We start from the raw sequence: 19625 nt of genomic DNA on the forward strand, positions 1-19625 counted from the left end.
TAAGCTTTTATTTTGTACTGGAGTAAATTCAACTATTAAATTAATAGAACTTTGCTCTCTTGGTAGAGCCTTACTATACTGGTTAATGAACATATGATATATTCATTCATCTAACACTTGTTTAGTGTTATCTATAATCATCTATTTCTGCATATTAATTTTAAGGTGATGGGCTAAAAAAAGTGTTAAATACAATAATTCAAATATTTACCATTGAAGAATTTTTAAAATTATTCAAAATAATGACTGAAAGGATGAAAAAAGCATTTTCTTTTATGTTGCAAACAAATAAAATGCTTTTACACTTTTTACTTTAACAGTTTAGGAAGAAAATTCATATTACATACTTTTCACTGTCATCTCCCCATTGAGATCTCATTAATATTAAAGGAAGTTCAATTCAATACATTAACATCGCAGTGAGAATCTGTCCCATTATAATTATCACTGACCTTGTCAATTTAAAATTTTAGCTTGGGTGGAAATTAAATCTAAGCTATTAAGAACAAAGTAAAAGCAAAGTAAAAGATAGAGCATCCCTAACTAAGAGACAAATAATTTAATGTGTTAGCTACAGAACATAAAGATAAATATTAAATGCATATGGATGTGGATGCATATATGCAGCCACTTATATGTTGAAGGGTATGCCACTTTCAATGACCTCATATTTAAATTGCTCACAATCCTAAGTATCATAATACCTGCAAAAGCTTTATAAAAATAAAGGTAGAAAGGTAATTAATTCCTGGAGATTCTGATTTAGTGAGTATGGTTGAATCTCATGTCTGTGTGTTTTTTAAAGTTTCACAGGTAATTTTGATATACAACTCCCCCCCCCACCCAGGGTTAAGAACCTCTGTTCTGTGTCATAGACAATTTCAGTACATCCACTTTCATATATGAATTTGAACCCTAAATTCAGTTGCAGCTCCAATAAGCCTCTCTAATTTCACTCAGAATTGTCATTTTGGCAAGACTTTAGAGACATATATTTTCTGTCCGCACACAAATCTTTCATTGACCTCAATGACATTTAATAAAGCTACAATCCTCAACCATTGCTCCTAGACCAGATAAATAAATAACTTCTCACAGCAAAGCTGCTGCAAAGCTGCTATTGAGAGAAACAATTTAACTGAATTCCAGATATTAGAGATAAGTAGAACTTAGTAATACATATTTTCTCCATTTTTCCTACATGATAAATGTTGACTGCTTTTATTTTTATACTTATGTATAGTTATTTGTTTTGGCTATAGGGAGCTTAATGAGGGAGTGAAGGAATGTGGAAAGGAGGAGCAGGGAAGGAAGAAAGTAGGGTGATGGGAGAGAGAAGGGAGAAGGGGGAGAAGAAGAACAGAGAGGTGCTCTTTGCTTGAGTGCATCGCAGTTTTCTTGCTTGTTTTCATTCTGAACCTGGTCAAGCACTGTATATATAAGAAGATAGAAACACTGCTGTTGAAGTGTTTGTGTGAGGAAGGTAGTGAAGATGGGGGTGAACTGAAAATGGGATGCAAAGAGCCATCCAATAGATACACATTAAACAACTCTAGGGACCTACAGAAAATAATGTGAAAACCAGCAACAACAAAAAACCTTGTCTTCATAATAAAAGGACTTGGTCTAAAATATTGGCTTTACTATTTAAGAAATTCATAATTTAAATCAATTTTCTTTAAAATTGCTTTGACTCAGTTTTCTTTTGAATAAAAGTAGCATTATAACACCCACTTTCAGCATTTTTGTAAATAGATCTGGTGTATACAAAGTTTCTAACATATGATAGATTTCAATAAAAAGTAGCTGTTATCATCACTAATAGGATGACACATACTACATATTATTTCTTACAACTCTTAATAGTTTCAGCTATTAGTGTCCAAGAATTATGTCATCTATTTTGTGCAGTCAAATATTACTTTTCATGCTTACTTTTTCTTAGTATTATGCTCACAAAAGGGTATTTTTATAAACAAAACTTCAAAAACATAGAGTTTAAAAACTTAGCTAAACTTGTCTAGAAGAGTTGACTCATTTCTTCAAATTTCTGTATAGACAAGGTTTTACAGTAGATTGGTATATATAGTTACTTGCATTTGTGTGTCTATATATATATATTTTATAAAGTATAAAATGTATAAACAATACAAAAAAATAAATATATGTAAAATAAATTTAAAGAGAAAGTTTCTTTTTTAGATCAGTTAATTTTCTTGAGGAGTATCAGTTTCAGTAGACATTGATATATGCTATGAAATTTAATATAATATTTATTATTTCCTGAGTATAAAACATAACATTTAGAAAATAAAGAAAAATAAAAAGAATAATAATTATCCCAATTTTTATATAGTTCCTAGAGGTAAACCCATGAGACAAAAATCACCTAACCAGGCAGTGGTACAGTCTGGTAGAGCATCGGCCTGGGATGCTGAGGACGGAGGTTCAAAATACTGAGGTCACTAGCCTGAAGGCGGGCTCAAGCACGGTTGAGTGTGGGATCATAGACATGACACCATGGTCGCTGGCTTGAGCCCAAAGGTTGTTGGCTTGAAGCCTGAGTTCAATGGTTTGAGCCCAAGGTCACTGGCTTAGCAGGGGCCCCCCTCCCCCACACTGCCTCCCCCCACCCCTGTCAAGGCACATATGAGAAAGCAAACAATGAACAACTAAGGTGATGAGTTGTTGTTTCTCATTTGCTTCTTTCCCTTCTTGTCTGCCTGTCCCTGTCTGTCTGTTTCTCTCTCTTGCTTATATATATATATATATATATATATATATATATATATATATATATATATATATATATAAATTTTTTATTGCCTCTAATAGAATAGATGATGGCAATTTGATTTTTGGAAAGATTATGCTGATTAATATCTTAATCAGCATTTTATAAAAGTAAATGTCTACCCCCAATTTGACTAAAAAGATATGTTATAATTTTTGAATTGGGAGAGCATTTATTCAGCTGTGCATAAGCTGTTTAAATTTAATTTATTGCTCATTGTTTACTCATGTCCTTTGACCATAAATGGTGGTATTTATTTATTTATTTATTTAGTGAGAGAGACAGATAGAGACAGACAGACAGGAAAAAAGAGAGGTGAGAAATATTAATTTTTGGTAGTGACACCCTACTTGTTCATTGGTTGCTTTCTCATATGTGTCTTGATGACTGGAGGGGGAGGCCGGTCTTCAGCCAAGCCAGTGACCCCTTGCTCAAGCCAGAGACCTTGAGCTCAAGCCAAGGACATTGGGTTTCAGGTGACCATGGGGTCATGTCTATGATCCCATGCTCAAGCCAGCGACCCTCACACTCTAGTCAGATGAACTGGCATTAAATCCAAAAACCTCAGGGTTTCAAACCTGGGTCTTCTGAGTCCCAGGCTGAATCCACTGCCTGGTCAGTCCACCTAGTCAGGCTGGTGTTCTCTTTCTCATTACAATTGTTTATGTCTGTTATAACTGGCATAACAATTCTATTTGTTTTCAGTTGCTTTTTAAATTTGTTAATTTTTCCAGAACAGAAAATATTTATAATTAATGTTTCTAAACAAATAGTAAGCAAAGAAATATTTCCTTACTGTCCCTTAATATGCAGCACCTGTCCTCCTCTCTGATTGCAGGTGCCATGATTATATAGAGCATTTTATTTAGTTCATGTCCTGTATTTGGAGGGTGCTACGGTTTGTCAGGAATAAAAGAGGAACCATGTTCTCCATTTCTATATGATTTATTTTGTTCCTCATATTCCCAACGTCTAAATTAGTTGAGTATTTATTTGTAATTTCAAAATATATTTTAAGATTTTCCTAATAATATAGTCATCATTCTTTGAATAATATTGGGGACTATATTGAAGTCCTTTGAAAATGCTTATTCAATTTAATAGACTATTTATAAAAAAATTTACCTATTAATCCATTAATAATCCTGTAATGTTATGGTTGTACTTCAAGTTCGAGTAGACTATGGGTAATAGAAAGAGCCTCTAACTGATTATTTAAGGATGCTTAAAAACTACAACTATCAGATGAAAAATAGACTAAGTTTCACAGCCATCTAGATAGTGCTAAAGGGGAATAATGAACTTGAAAATATAAAATAGAAACAAGATTAAATTGTTAGAGAAAATAAATTATCAATAAATTATGGCGTTTTATGACCTAGTATATGTGTTATTTTGATAACTGAAGGAGAAGAGAGTGAACAGAAAAATACTTTAAGAAATGTGGCATAATATATTCAAATTTAATGAAAACTACAAACACACATGCCTAAAAATTTCAGCTAACACTAAGCTTAAAGAAAGATAGTTAAAACACCACAAAGTGGCCCTGGCTGGTTGGCTCAGTGGTAGAGCGTCAGCCTGGCGTGCAGGAGTCCCAGGTTCGATTCCAAGCCAGGGCACACAGGAGAGGCGCCCATCTGCTTCTCCACCCCTCCCCCTCTCCTTCCTCTCTGTCTCTCTCTTTCCCTCCCGCAGCCAAGGCTCCATTGGAGCAAAGTTTGCCCGGGTGCTGAGGATGGCTCTGTGGCCTCTGCCTCAGGCGCTAGAATGGCTCTGATTGCGGCAGAGCGATGCCCCAGATGGGCAGAGCATCGGCCCCTAGTGGGCATGCTGGGTGGATCCCGGTCAGGCGCATGCAGGAGTCTGTCTGACTGCCTCCCCGTTTCCAACTTCAGAAAAATACAAAAAAAAACAAAAACAAAAAACACCACAAAGTTATGTCACATTTAGATTGTTTAATAAAGTTATAAGGAAAATTAAATCTTAGAAGCAGCCAGAGGTGGGAGTGGAAGGTAAGACATATTATTTAGAGGACGGAAAAATAGTTGATGAAAGATTTCTTATAGAAAACCAAGTATTAAATAAAAAAGTAGACTCACATGTAAAGTACCAAAATGGGGAAAAAATACTGTTCCCATAGAATTAATTCTATAACCATTAAAAATATCTTTCAAAAATGAAGGTGAGCTCAGGCTGCAGCTGGAGAGCTCAGTTGATTAAAGCATCCTCCCGAAGCACAGAGGCTGCTGGTTCAATCCCTGGTCAGAGTACATACAGGAATAGATCCTGTCATTCCCTCTCTCCCTTTCCTCCTTTATAGCAATAAAATGTGAAAGCAAAATAATGACTTTTTTAGACATAACAAAAGCTGAAAGAATTCATCACTAATAAACTTATACTATTTTAAAAAATGTTAGAAGTAGTCCTTCAGGCAGAAACAAAATCATAATATCAGAAATAAGGATCTATACAAACAAATGTCAAGAACTGGAAATTATAGTAACATGGATAAATATCTATGATGTTTCTGTCTTGTGATTTATATATTTTTAAAAGTCAATTGATAGTTAAAAGTAAAAAAAAATGTACTATGATGTTTATACTATGTAAAATTAAAATGTTTAATAACATTTTTGGTGAAGAAATGTAAGTATATTTTTATAAGGTTCTTATAGTATAGCTAAAGTAAACTATAATATCCTTTGAAGGTAGATTAAGTTAAATATGTATGCTTATTTATTCTTCACTTAAAATTCTTTTCCATCACTTGAAAACAAAAGGACCTCAGCTGATTCAGACATTGAGAAACAAAGATAATACAACTTTAGTAACATTATCCTCTTCTGTCTGTTTTGTAATCCATATTCATTCATTTGTGCTGGAAGAGGACAACTCTCTATCTTAAACTAAAATTATTGTTGGCAGAGACTAGGGGGAGAGATCCACAGCAGTAAGTAGAATCCTGTCCCAGCTGAAGCCTCATTCACTTGCCAGGATATGGCCAACTACAACTCATATATCAGATTTGGTTCTAAGCCTATTTATGTACTGCCTACAGCATTAATGGCTTTTACATTTTTAAAGTGTAAAGTAAAACTAAGAAGTATAAGAGATATAGAATTATGAGGCCAAAAAAACCTAAAATATTTACTATCTGGCCCTTTATTTGAAAATTGTGCTGATCCTGGAAGATAGCTCTAAGATACCTGTTGTTTGGCTCTCCCTGCCAGATACAGGGAACAATTGCTCTTGTTGACGAGATGAACATGGAATGCATGCATAAGGAAAGGAATAGATTGCTAGTACTTTCCAAGCCCAGAATATATATTTTTTTTCCTGCAGAGTCTCTTAAGGCCAAGTCTGAGATGGACAGCATGTAAATAAGGGCTTTGGGATTAACAGAGTACTGAGGCCAAGGTTACATTCTGGGAACTAAATATTTCTAAGAAGTTTTCCACTTCCTAGAAATAATTCTTAATGGAGCCTTTAACTTTCCTTAATGCCCTGTGATGTTCAAAATATGAGAATTAATTGAAACTGTACTATTTCTTTTAAAGAAGATGTGGTATGAAAAGAATTCATGTTTGGACAATAATGATGTAAAGAAATATCATTATTGTCAAAATAATGACTTCTCACATCCATAGTAAAATCAAATGAGTCTCTAAAGGAATACAGGTCCCAGAGAAGACATTCTGCTGAATGCCCGTCTCCAGTGGGGCCATGGATCATGATAGAGTGTATTCTCTCAGAAATTGAACCTAGGACTAGTAAAACAGGGTGGTCAAGAAAATGCACCCACTTCCAGGAGTATATTACTTTTCATTATTTCTCATTTTACCAAATGCTTTCCTTTCTCTAATATGTATTAGGTATGTTTGGGTGCCTGCAAAGACCACATGGCATATTAAAACTTTTGGTATTTGGAGTTATACACAGAAATGGAATGAGTTTCCCGGTTGTCTAGATTAGGGAGTCAGCAAACTATTTTTAGAGATGTGAGCATGTCTACATGTATTTATAGGATGTATGTCTATCTTCTGTAGATATGTGCATATGAGTGTGTGGAGTACATGTGTGTGTATGAGAGAGGCAGTAAAAGTTGTGCATTTAATGAAAAATTTCTGTTTGTGTTGCACACCATTCAGTCCTCTCTTTCTGTTAGACCTAATTCGGAGGGACCTGAAACATTGAAGACAGGAACAAGGTCCGTCGTTTACACATCAAAGCTTTATTGTCTAGCTTAGCCAAGCGGCAAACTCCGACAGTTGTCTGAGGGAAAGGGCGTGTACTGGCCCTTTGTTCTACTTAGTTTTTATAGTTTTGTAAGTGGGAAGTACAGAAGCAAAAATTGCAATTAGGAGCCCCTTACCACTACTGGTTATAGTCATATGTCCTTTAACATGATAGGACCACGTTCAATTTGCAAGCCATAAATCCTCTTGGGGAAAACAAAATTTACAAGCCAACACAATGGTAGAAAGATGTCTCTTTACATATTAAAAAGCATTCTTATATTATCTAGTGTTCATTTGCTATCTCTCTGTCCAGAGTCACACGTGTTAACCACATGCATTTACATAGGAGAGGTAGTTTCAGTGGGGACAAATGCCCACAAATGGCTCACTGCTATGAGAAAAGGTTTATTTTGGCTTTTCTCTCCCTGTACCTGGCTAGCCATTCACCCTTTTCCCCACAGGCATGGTGGAATGTCTGGGGATCCATGTTTTCCTCCCCTTTGCATTTACAATACAATGCCAAGGGCCATCCTGACTATGCCAATCACACAGTACAGAGACTATTCTCACAATTTCTCTGCACACCTTAACCCAAATCAACAAAATGTTTCTCAAGCCTCCCAAAATATTAATATTAATTCTGTAGCTTTTGGTACTTTACAACACCTGCGGGTGAAGTGGCTCAGTGGCTCCTCACTTTCCTATTATTTTAGTAAGTTTCCCTTTAAGGATCAATTCCATCCCCATTATTATCCCACATGATTTTGATGGAATTGAACTTATTCCTGGTTATTTGGGCCTAAGCAATCAGAATACTTTATATATTGATTTGATAGGGATGGACATATTACTCCTGTGCTTCTTTACCAGTGAAATTAAAGAAGACTTCTACTGGAAATTTGGAAAAGGGAGCTGCACACTTTCTTTACTAAATTTCAACCTAATAGAACAATAGCAACAGGGCCTACAGAATTCATCTTGTAACCACCTGACACCTAAGAAGCTTACTCAAACTAAATAAGTGGAAGAGAAGGAGAGAGAAAGACAAACACACAGATAGATGCACTAGTCCCCAGTGACATTAATCAAGCCTTGGCTCAATTCAGCTGAAGCCAAACTACAGTGGGTGCTGTAGTCACTTGAGTCAGTAAATCTATTTCCATCTTAAAAACAAGTTTCAGCTGCAGTTTTGTTGTATTCATTCCCTGATAAATAAATAAATAAAGAAATATTTTTCTAGTCAGAGCATATAAAAATAAAAAAAGCAAAATTAATACAGAAATAAATAAATATAACCAATTAGTGAGCACGCCTTCTCCCCTTACAAAATTTAATGTAATTTGTACTCCACATTAATTAGGGCACTCAAAATCTTCTTTTTTCAATGTTCTAAACTCTCTGAGTTACTCACAATTTTCCAAGTAGCCTGCTTACATCAGTTAGAGTAATTATTAGAATGAGTTATCTACAGTAAGTACTGAAGAGCTATTATATTTGAAATAATGTTTAAAGTCTGGTCTCAAGCCAAGAAAGCTAGTCTAAAGGAGCTTTCTTAATTTTTGTCAAGTCATCTTTAAAAGAAATGTTTAGAGCATGCAATAATAATGCAGAATCATTCCACTGAATGACTGTTTACAGCTATCATGCAACAAAAGACTTGTGAAAACAAACAAAATCCTGTGATTATCTGGTCTTTCAGAAACACCCAGAGACTGGATATTGGCTTGATTTACCATGTCAATGGACTGAATACCTTTCATATTCAAGTATGCCCTTCAGAAGCTGTGGAGAATTGAGGGTACCTGGGAGGAAGGCCTTGAAAAAAATTTCCATGCTTTAGCCATGTTTCTTTAACAATCTTCTGGGATAGGACGGCATTTCAAGTCACCATTTGTGTGGCTTTTTATCAACCATTGTGTATATAGCAGTAAATATGTACTTATATGTGGCTCTGTCCACCACAGTCAGCCAAGGACATCCTTTCTAACTCTGATCATACTATCATATTTACAGTTCTACTTTCCCAATAGTTACTCTTCTATTCTGTATATTCTTAGGTATTGAGGGGAAATTTTGCTCAAGGATTAAAATTTTATTCTCCTTTGGTCTTAAGAAGTTTAGGGCCCTGGATAGTTAGCTCAGTGCTAGAGCATCAGCCCAGTATGTGGATGTCTCATGTTAAATTCCTGGTCAGGGCATATAGGAGGTGCGACCAGCTGCTTCTGCACCCTTTCCCTTCACCCCTTCTTTCACTCTATCTCTCTATCTCCCTATCTCTCTATCTCTCTCTTCCCCTACCACTACCATGGCTCTGTTGGAGCAAGTTGGGCCCATGTACTGAGGATGGTTCCATGGCCATGCCTCAGGCACTAAAATAGCTCTGTTGCTGAGCAATGAATCAATGGCCCCAGATGGGCAGAGCACTGCCCCTTAGGGGTTTGCCTGGTAGATCCCAGTCAGGGTGCATGCAGGAGGTTGTCTCTATGCCTCCCCACTGCTCACTTAAAAAAAATTTTTTTAAATTAAGTTAAATTTTTAAAAAGTTTAGAGTTAACCATTTGCCTAAGTTCTATCCAAATTAAATAAGGGAACAGGAGAGCTAGTTCATAAAATACCCCAGTGTTCTTGCAATAGCCACTCCAATCATATCCACAATGAATATTGAGGTATTGAGTAGCTGTTCCAGATTTCACTGGGGAATTATCAAGGTTGCAAACCAACATATGCAGATGCTCAAAAAATCTTTGTTGAATAAATAAATTTTCAGGAAAAGACTATGATAGTGAATTCTGACACATGAGCTGATTTTTACTTTTTTTTTTTTTTTTTTTTTTTGTATTTTTCTGAAGCTGGAAACGGGGAGAGACAGTCAGACAGACTCCCGCATGCGCCCGACGGGGATCCACCCGGCACGCCCACCAGGGGCGATGCTCTGCCCACCAGGGGGCAAGCCCCTCAGGGGCATTGCTCTGCTGCGACCAGAGCCACTCTAGCGCCTGGGGCAGAAGCCAAGGAGCCATCCCCAGCGCCCGGGCCATCTTTGCTCCAATGGAGCCTCGGCTGCGGGAGGGGAAGAGAGAGACAGAGAGGAAGGGGGGGGGGTGCAGAAGCAAATGGGTGCTTCTCCTATGTGCCCTGGCCGGGAATCAAACCCGGGTGCCCCGCACGCCAGGCCGACGCTCTACCGCTGAGCCAACCGGCCAGGGCCGATTTTTACTTTTTAAGAAATGGTACACAACAGCTATTGGTAAAGCTGTCCATAGAAACACCATGGCAATAACCACTGGTATTGTAGCAAAGACTGTGCCATAGTTACCCTGAGGCTATGTTTTCAGCCTCACTTTATATGTGTGATGGTACCTGGGAGTAACTCCTTTCCCTCCAGTCTTTAACAAAAATTTGAAAAAGAAAGACAAGGGGAAATTTGGTAGATTTTTCTTTCTGTTTTAAAAAGCATATAAAAATAAAGATAATTGACAATCTCATTTCTTCCTTTTGCCCATCATTTATTTGGAGATATTTATCTCCCTCTCATTTTAAACAGAATTATTAAGATATTTTTCACGTCTGACTGCCTCCTTGTTTCCAGCTTCAGAAAAGTGAAAAAAAAAAAGATATTTTTCACATACATACAATTCATCCATTAAAACTATACAATACATTTTTTAGTATATTCACAGAGCTGTATAACTGTCATCAAGATAAATTTTATATCTTCATTACCCTAAAAAACCTTGTACTCTTTAGCAGTGACCTGTCATACCCCTGAGCCTTTGCTTCCAAGTCCTAGACAATCATTAATTTACTTTCTATTTTTATAAATTTGCCTAGTCTAGATGTTTCACATTAATGGAAACACACAATATGTGGTCTTCTGTGAATGGATTATTTCACTTAGCATATTTTTTTCAGTGTTCTTTCATGTTGTTGTATAACAGTGGTTCATTTATTTTTTTGACAAATATTCTGTTGTATGAATACCACATTTATGTATTCATTCATCAATTGATAGATATTTGAAATGACTCCACTTTGGGCCATTATGAATAGTATTTCTTTAAACAATCCAGAATGAATTTTTGAGTAGATATATATTTTCATTTATTTTGGTTATATAATCAATTGTAGAATTGCTAGGTTGTACAGTAACTCAATATTTAAGTTTTTAAAAAACTATCAGGCTATTTTCCAATCAGGTGTACCATTTTTCATACTTTCTCCTACACCTTGCAATTTTTATCTGTTCCAATTTCTCAACATCTTCACCAACACTTTTCGTTAACAATCAGATCATAACCATCTGAGGGGCTTTGAAGTGGCATCTAATTTTAATATTGATCTGCATTTACCTAATGACTAATGATGTTGAATTTCTTTAGCATTTTTAAATTGGTGTATAGTGTCTACATTAAATGTTCATTTCCTAGCTTATTGCAACATTCTCATTGTTTAATTCACCTTTACCTGGACATTCTATTTCTTATAGCCAACATTCATTCTGACTGAAAAAATTTTTGATGCTTCAAAGATGGTGAAAGAGATGCAGAGAAAAACTAAATCAGAATTACAGTGTGGGAAAACAGGCCCAAGAGAATCAAGAAGAAATCTATAAAGACTATGAGGAGGCTGATCAGAGGAGATGAAGAACATCAAAGCAGCTCAACTGTTATCATTTAAGGATGCTTCCTAACTAATTCTGTCCTAGTTTAGTAGCAATTATTATTTCTTCCCAAAACTGGAATATATTACAACTTATGGCCAGCCTTCAAGCTGAGTCTTTTTGTCTAACTTTGAAGATCCTTTAACTACAGTTTCAGATCTTAATTCTTAGTCTCATAGCATTTCTCATCCATGTTAAAAGTCTATTAAGCTTCTTCACACACCCTAGAGTTCATAAAAATAAAGTATTATGATTACAACAGAAAAAGCAATCTCTTTTTATATGAAACATCAAGAGAAACAAAAATAAAATAAACTTAAAGTATATGCAAATGTATTCTACCTTATATGAAGCACATGTAAAGTATCTTCTTGCTTCGAAGGGAGAAAATGTAAAAGGACATATTCTGAGTTATTTTTTTCAGCTTTAAAAGACTGGAAGCATTTCTAATTGCTTCTTTTAATATCTGTTGATTTTTTTTTATAAATTAAGGAAAAGACAAAAAATTGTCTATTATTTTAAATATGATATGTACAGCATCTGTTTGCTATCATTCTCATTCAGTTCTTGCAAATGAACACAGAGATTGCCGCATTAGTGCCTCTTTGCAAATATTTAAAAATATATATAAAGTTAATGAGAAATAATGCACATCATTTTGTATTGTTTTTCACTTCTGTTTCATTTGTTTCTCAGATCCATGTCCTACAGGCTCCCAAGAAGTCTTTCTGGAAAGCACAAATTACATAAACACAGTGCAGAAAGCACACTGGGAAAATATTTTATAGTTTTTTAAATGAGTGCATCTGATTAAAAACTATATTTATTCACATAAATGTTAAAATATTATAATGTAAGCTTTGTTAATGTTTGAATAAAATTGAATTAGTGAAAATGAAAATTATATGTAGTCATTCCTAAAATAATAAACATAAGCAGAATAGGAATTCATGTGAACTTAAGAAAAAATGAATTTTACTGAGTCTGATGTTTAAAAATCCTAATTATAATTTAAAAATAATATGCTAGTATTTATTAACTATTTACTGTATGCTTATTGACTAGTTTTCTTAATGATGAGTGTCATGTCCAAAGAGTTTATATATCTGTATGTTTAAATTTATATTGCAAAATGTTAGGAAGAAAATGTTTATCATTCAGTGTAAAAAATATTCTGTATAGATGTGACAATATATAATTCAAAGTAATTGTTTAAATTTCAATTTATTTGAGTTTTTTTTAAGTAAATATACCTGACCTAATTTGAGGGGCATTTAAAACAGTTATCAGTCAAAACATATGAGCATGATCACTAACTGTTTTAAGGAGAAGAAGGTTTAGAAATCAATCAAATCCATAAAAATAGTTAAGGTTGTTTTTATCAACTTTAAAAGTATGTACAATTTTAAATTCTAGTATTAATATTTAATTAATATCTTCATAGTTGTTAAGTATTATTCAGACTTTGTATGTAATATTGCTCTATTTCTCTATACCACAGCAGTCATTTTTTTAAAGACACATTTTGAAACAGAAATTATATAAGCAAGTTCAATAAAAAGGCAGCGTTACTCATATTGGCACAGAAAAATTCACTTCAACATCTACCACCAAAAAAACTGCAAGTCAATCTTACCTCCCTACACCTAGGTATTATACAAAATCTTAAAGATTACTTGCAGCAGATTTATTTTTATTTCTTTTATATTCTTTACAAATTATTAGGATCAACATTGAGATGTCCCTGGTCAATTTATGCAATTTTATAATGAAAGAAATAAGTTACAAGAAAATTTGGAAGATAGGTACATAATACCAAATTTGATATATTTTCTTCTTCTTATAAATCTGTTTTTTATAAACATTTTGCAACTACAAATTATAAAAATATTGGTATGATAGAATATAATTAAATGTAGTCTTCATAACTGCTGGAATATGATAATTGCAGGAAAAGGAATTATATATTCTTTAGTAAACTTTAAAATAAATATTTTGTACCTCTCTCTTTCTCTATCTCTCCATATACTCAGATATATAACAAAGAGAAGGGTGGAGTCTTTGAATATTCAAGGTTTGAGAGAATTGGGAACAAATAATGAAACAGAAGAGTGACCAAAGATATAAGAATAACACCTGAAGAAACAATGATATCCTGCAGTCAACATAATAAAGTTTATCAAGGAGCAGAAAATAATAAATTGTGTCAATGCTGCTGAGACATAAGTAATTTATGTAGTGACAAATTACTATTGCGTTTAGCTTCATAGGGCTCTTTGTTGACCTTAACAAGAGCCATTTTGATAGAGTAATGGAAATATTTTAAGAAAACCTAAGAAGAGATGAGTTAGATGCTAATTTCTAGAGTGTTGCTATTAAACTACTAGAAAACAATAATAATTTTTAGAGACTGTACAGTCCATAGATCTATTTAAAAAATAAACCTTTACTAAAGGAAACATGCTTTTCAGAGTTACAAGCCTCCCCTTAATGAAAAAAAAGTTTGCATTATTATAAGTAACAGTTTATATCCTTAAAGCCACTCCACAAAGATATTTCCAATCTAAAAGAATGCAAGGGATCCTCGGGGTATGTTAGTCTCAACATACAATTTTCGAGTTTATTACTCTCATCCCTATAAAAACTTTAAAAAATTGAGACATGAGTGTTTTGGCTTACACCATTAACATTATCCAGGGATGACAGATTCAGTAATATCTACAGAGCTGTTATGGATGCCTTGCAATGCTATAGGCAGATTTTGGAAGAAAAGAAGTCATCCACCTTCCAGACTAGCCTGGAACAATTCTTTAAAAAGGGAGAGAGGTCTGCAACAGATCTGGTACCCTCTATCTATATCAACTGTAGCACAGGTAGAATCATCTCCAGCGTCTCCTGCATGTTCCTTAGGCAATCCTGATTCACCTGACCCAGTATCTCCAGCACCTTCTGCAGGTTCTCCTGCCTCTCCAGCTTCTTCCTCTCAATAGGTCACTCTCTCCCACTTTGCAATGCCCCTTCCAGTGTGCAAGCCAACCACAGGAATAAAGGGAAGAAATTACTTTTTACACTCATTTTTGTCATTTTTTTCTGTTACTACAGTATAGTGGACAGTATAGTGTATTTATGTCCTTTTCTTTTTTCTGTGGCTTAGTTGTATTTTTATGTTCTAGATTATGATTTTACAACTGTGTTAGGATAGGTAAGTGACTTAAGCTAGGTTGTATTTTGACTTATACCAAAATTCGGGTTATGTCACTATTGTAGGAATGGAACTGTATCATAACCTGAGGACCCTGTATCATTACATCACATTTTTATAAATAAAAGGTCATTTGCTTGGTGTGATTATGGCATAAGAAGGTTAGTTTATCTTAAGGCAAATTCAAATTTCTGCTGAAAACTACTTGAAACTTTTAAATTATGAATTTTTATAACCAGTTTGTCTTTATAAAAAATGCAAGATTTCTGCCAGAAACTTATATTACATAGATAAAATTTATTAGATTCTGCGTCATCCAGTCTACCTTTTTTTGTCCTCTAGCACCTAATCTTTAGGAATATTATCTGTTTGTAGACAATGGACTCTCCCAGATTCAAAGCTTAAGTTGTTAGGATTTTGTGGGAAACACCTAAGGCAGCAAAGTCAGACAGATGAACAGAACCAAGAGCTGAGCCATGGGCCAAGTCCAAAAAGGAATGAGGGTAATTTAGAAATTCTACAAACTGAAGAGACTAGAAGTTAATATCAATACTATGGGGAATATTAGGACCCCCAATCAAGTTTGTTGAAAGCACATTATGTAATTGACTGTAATCAGAAGAGAAAGTGAAAGAAGCTGATGCAAGTTCACTCCAGTTGACGTTCATGCGCCGACAACTACATTTAGGTGGATGGATTATATTAGGATTCATTTTAGATCTTGATTTCGCCCTGGCCGGTTGGCTCAGCGGTAGAGTGTTGGCCTGGCGTGCAGGGGACCCGGGTTCGATTCCCGGCCAGAGCACATAGGAGAAGCGCCCATTTGCTTCTCTACCCCCCCCCTTCCTCTCTGTCTCTCTTCCCTTCCCGCAGCCAAGGCTCCATTGGAGCAAAGATGGCCCGGGCACTGGGGATGGCTCCTTGGCCTCTGCCCCAGGCGCTAGAGTGGCTCTGGTCGCGGCAGAGCGACGCCCCAGAGGGGCAGAGCATCGGCCCCTGGTGGACAGAGCGTCGCCCCTGGTGGGCGTGCCGGGTGGATCCCGGTCGGGCGCATGCGGGAGTCTGTCTGTCTCTCCCCGTTTCCAGCTTCAGAAAAATACCAAAAAAAAAAAAAAAAAAAAGATCTTGATTTCAAAAAACCAATCGTTTACCATATCGTAAGGCTGGCTTGTGTTAAGCCCTATATATGACTGTGACAAAGTTGCGTCTCATCATTCGATAAATATTGACCAGGCACCTACTATGTGCCAGAGATACATGATGAATAAAGTATAGCCTATGACTTTGAGAAGCTTACACACCATTTGAGAAGACAGAGTTGTAAACAGTTTATTTCAATACAAAAACAAGCAAGCTCACAAATGGAAACAGCACTGAACAACATTAAATGTCTAACAACAGCACTTTCCAGGTGCATAGAGAAACCGCTGGCACGTATAATTGTTTTATTTCAAGACTGCCACAGGATAAAGCAGCTCAACAGCCCAATACGAATACATTCTTTCGTAGGATTCTACACAAAAGGCAATCGGTAGCTAATCACTGTCAGAGGGAATATGAAAATCAAAAGTCTAAAGATTTTTAGAACCCTGCTTTCTGGTTCTCTATGGCATTGGTTAGACGGGAACCTAGCTTCAAAATGTAGGGCTGCCCAAAGAAGCCCATTGGCCATCAAAATAAAGGACTCCAGGTAACTGCTCATAGAGACAAGCAGACACACAGAACACCGTTGAAGCAGTTATAGAATTAGCTAAAGATAATGGCAAAAACAGACATAAATGCATACACAGGCAAAACTCTGCAGGCAAAATGCAAAATAACTCTGCAGCCAATACATTTCTGAATATAATTACACAAAAATCTAGACTTCCTAAGGACTAGGCCATTTCTCTGTAACAGTATAGACCCAGCCATGCCACTCTTCAGAGTATTCGTGCAATTTCTCAAATATAAAACACTGGCCAACTATAATTAGTCATGTGATTCCTCAAAGACCAGGAATCGTTCAGTTATAGAACACTGACAAGAAACTTATTGTATGGCACCTGGCTCCCCTGCTGGACACACCCCTGATATTAATTCACTTCTGTAGACTCTTACTCCGGAGCAGTTATATCCTAATCAAACCATCTAGCAATATTCTTACTTTGGATTGGTTTCAAATTCAATGAACAAATAACCTTAAAATGGCCACAAAACTTTGATTAACAGGGGCTCTGAAAATAAACTGAGTTTTTCTTACTATCAGCAAAGATTAATTGGTTGATTTCAGCATCAGAAAAATTAGAGACACAAAGGGTCTTAGTGTCATTTCTGCCATGACTTTTTTCCTCCAGGCATTTACCTGGCTTTACTTGAATGGGTCCTCAGAAGCAAGTGAATATTTATGGAATTTTCACAATTGTTTAACTTTTTTTTGACTAATTAATTATTTTTTTGTGTCAAAGTTTATTTCTAGCTTGTTGCAAGAGGAGAGCTCTATGCAAGCCTGTTTCAAAATTCTGTCTTAGAAAATATACTTTATAAGAAAGACAATAGTTTGATAATGATAATTAGGTTGGAGACAAGAAAAAAATAATGTTAAGAGATCACTGTTGGCCCTGGCTAGGTAGGTCAGTTGGTTAGATCGCCATCCTGACAGACCGAGGTTGCAAGTTCAATCCCCGGTCAGGGCACTTACAAGAATCAACCAATGACAAGCATGATTAAATATGAGTAAGTGGAACAACAAATTGATGTTTCTCTTTCTCTCACTCACTGTCTCTCATCCTCTCTTTTTAAAAATCAATTAAAAATAATTTAAAAAGTCAAATGGAGTCACATGCATGGGTGAGTCACTAACCTACAAGGTCATAATATTATTTAGCTTCATCAGGAAATCAAATATATTTTTCAGGAACACTTTCTTACAAGAAAAATGTTGGCAAAGTAGATTCTGTTAAAGAGTTATATGAGCAACAAAGTTTCAAACAATTATTACTTTATAATGGTAAGTAAACAGTTCCTTCATCTAGTTCCTATTTACTGCATCTACATTTTGTGCCAGGTACTATACTACGAAATGGTGTTGCAGCCTGAACTGTGGTGGCACAGTGGGTAAAGCATCAACCTGGAACACTGAGATCACCAGTTTGAAACCCCGAGCTTACACAGTCAAGGCACATATGGGAGTTGATGCTTCCTGCTTCTCCCTCTACTCTTCTCTCTCTCCATCTCACTCACTCTCTCCCCATCTCCCTAAAATTAATAAGTAACATGTGTTTTTTTGTATTTTTTGAAATAAAGAGCAGAGAGGCAGAGAGACAGATTCCTGCATGTGCCCGATGGAGATCCACCCGGCAAGCCCATGAGGGGGTGATACTCTGCCCATCTGGGGCATCGCTCTTGCTGCAACCAGAGCCATTCTAGCACCTGAGGCAGAGGCCATGGAGCCATCCTCAGCACCTAGGTCAACTTTGCTCCAATGGAGCCTTAGCTGTAGGAGAGGAAGAGAGATATAGAGTAAAAGGAGAGGGGGAAGGATGGAGAAGCAGATGGGTGCTTTTCTTGTGTGCCCTGGCCAGGAATCAAACCCAAGACTTCCACACACCAAGCCAACACTCTACCACTGAGCAAACTGGCCAGGGCAATAAATAACATGTAAAAATAAATAAATAAATAAATGGTGATGCAGGAGGAAGCAAGGCAGAGGGAAACTGACAAGGGTGCAATTGGGGAAGAAGGCGTCATGTAAAGCATTAAGAAGGTCGCATTTAAGCTAAATCCTAGAGGGACAAACCTTAGAAGAATTCAGGGAAGGACAATCCAGTCAGTGGAATCCAGTGATGAAAGCCTTGTGAGATGGAGAAGAACGTGATGGGATCTGAGAACCAGAGCCTGGGTGGGTTCAGATGACACAAGCTGTCAACCTGGCCAGGACATTGACTTTTTCTCCACGCAATAGAAAGACATGGAAAGCAGTATAGTTTTGAACCAGATCGTGAAATAATCTGATTTTAGTTTTTAGTTGATCTATTGATTATGAAACTTTATTTCTTTGATCTCTTACTCTGATAAAGATCAAACTTTTTTTTCCTGTCCTTTGAAAAACCAAACCAAATGAAAAATGATTTGTGCAAAATACTTTCAAATATTGAAAGCCTAGGTCAGTTTAAAACTTTGTTCTCCAACTTTTTTTTAACTTGCATCTCCTCCCTTGAGTTAAGAGTGAGCTGGATCTTGCTCCTTGAGTACAGAGTGAATTGGGAATGAGGGGAGTGGTTCTTTGGTTCTGGGGCAACTCCAGGTTTTTCTTTTCACAGTCCACCTTACTTCACTCCTTGGCAGTTTTTATTGATTAATTGGCTAACTTTGATTGGCCCTCAATGCCTTCTCCAAGGAAAGACTTCAAGTACTGGCTTTTTTAGAGATATTGTAAATTCTTCATAGGCTTTGCACAGCCTATTTAGTAGTTTATCCAGACACGTGAGGAATCCACCTTCTGCTCAGATATTTCATCCTACTCCTCAAACTCCCAAACTCTCATTCTCACTTGTCTTCCCTAAAGCCCCTTAAACTGGACAAGTATTTTGGGTGAAATACCAAACAACTTGGCTGTATAGTCACTGAAATTCCTGTTAAGCCAACAACTTTGACTTGGAAGACTTGGTAAAGAAAAGCTGTTAAAGAATTTGATTTTGGTAGAGCCCATTCTGACAATACTTCATAAATTTCTTACTAAATAGACTC

The sequence above is a fragment of the Saccopteryx bilineata genome, chromosome 1 (assembly GCF_036850765.1).
Source record: "Saccopteryx bilineata isolate mSacBil1 chromosome 1, mSacBil1_pri_phased_curated, whole genome shotgun sequence".
Lineage (NCBI taxonomy): Eukaryota > Metazoa > Chordata > Mammalia > Chiroptera > Emballonuridae > Saccopteryx > Saccopteryx bilineata.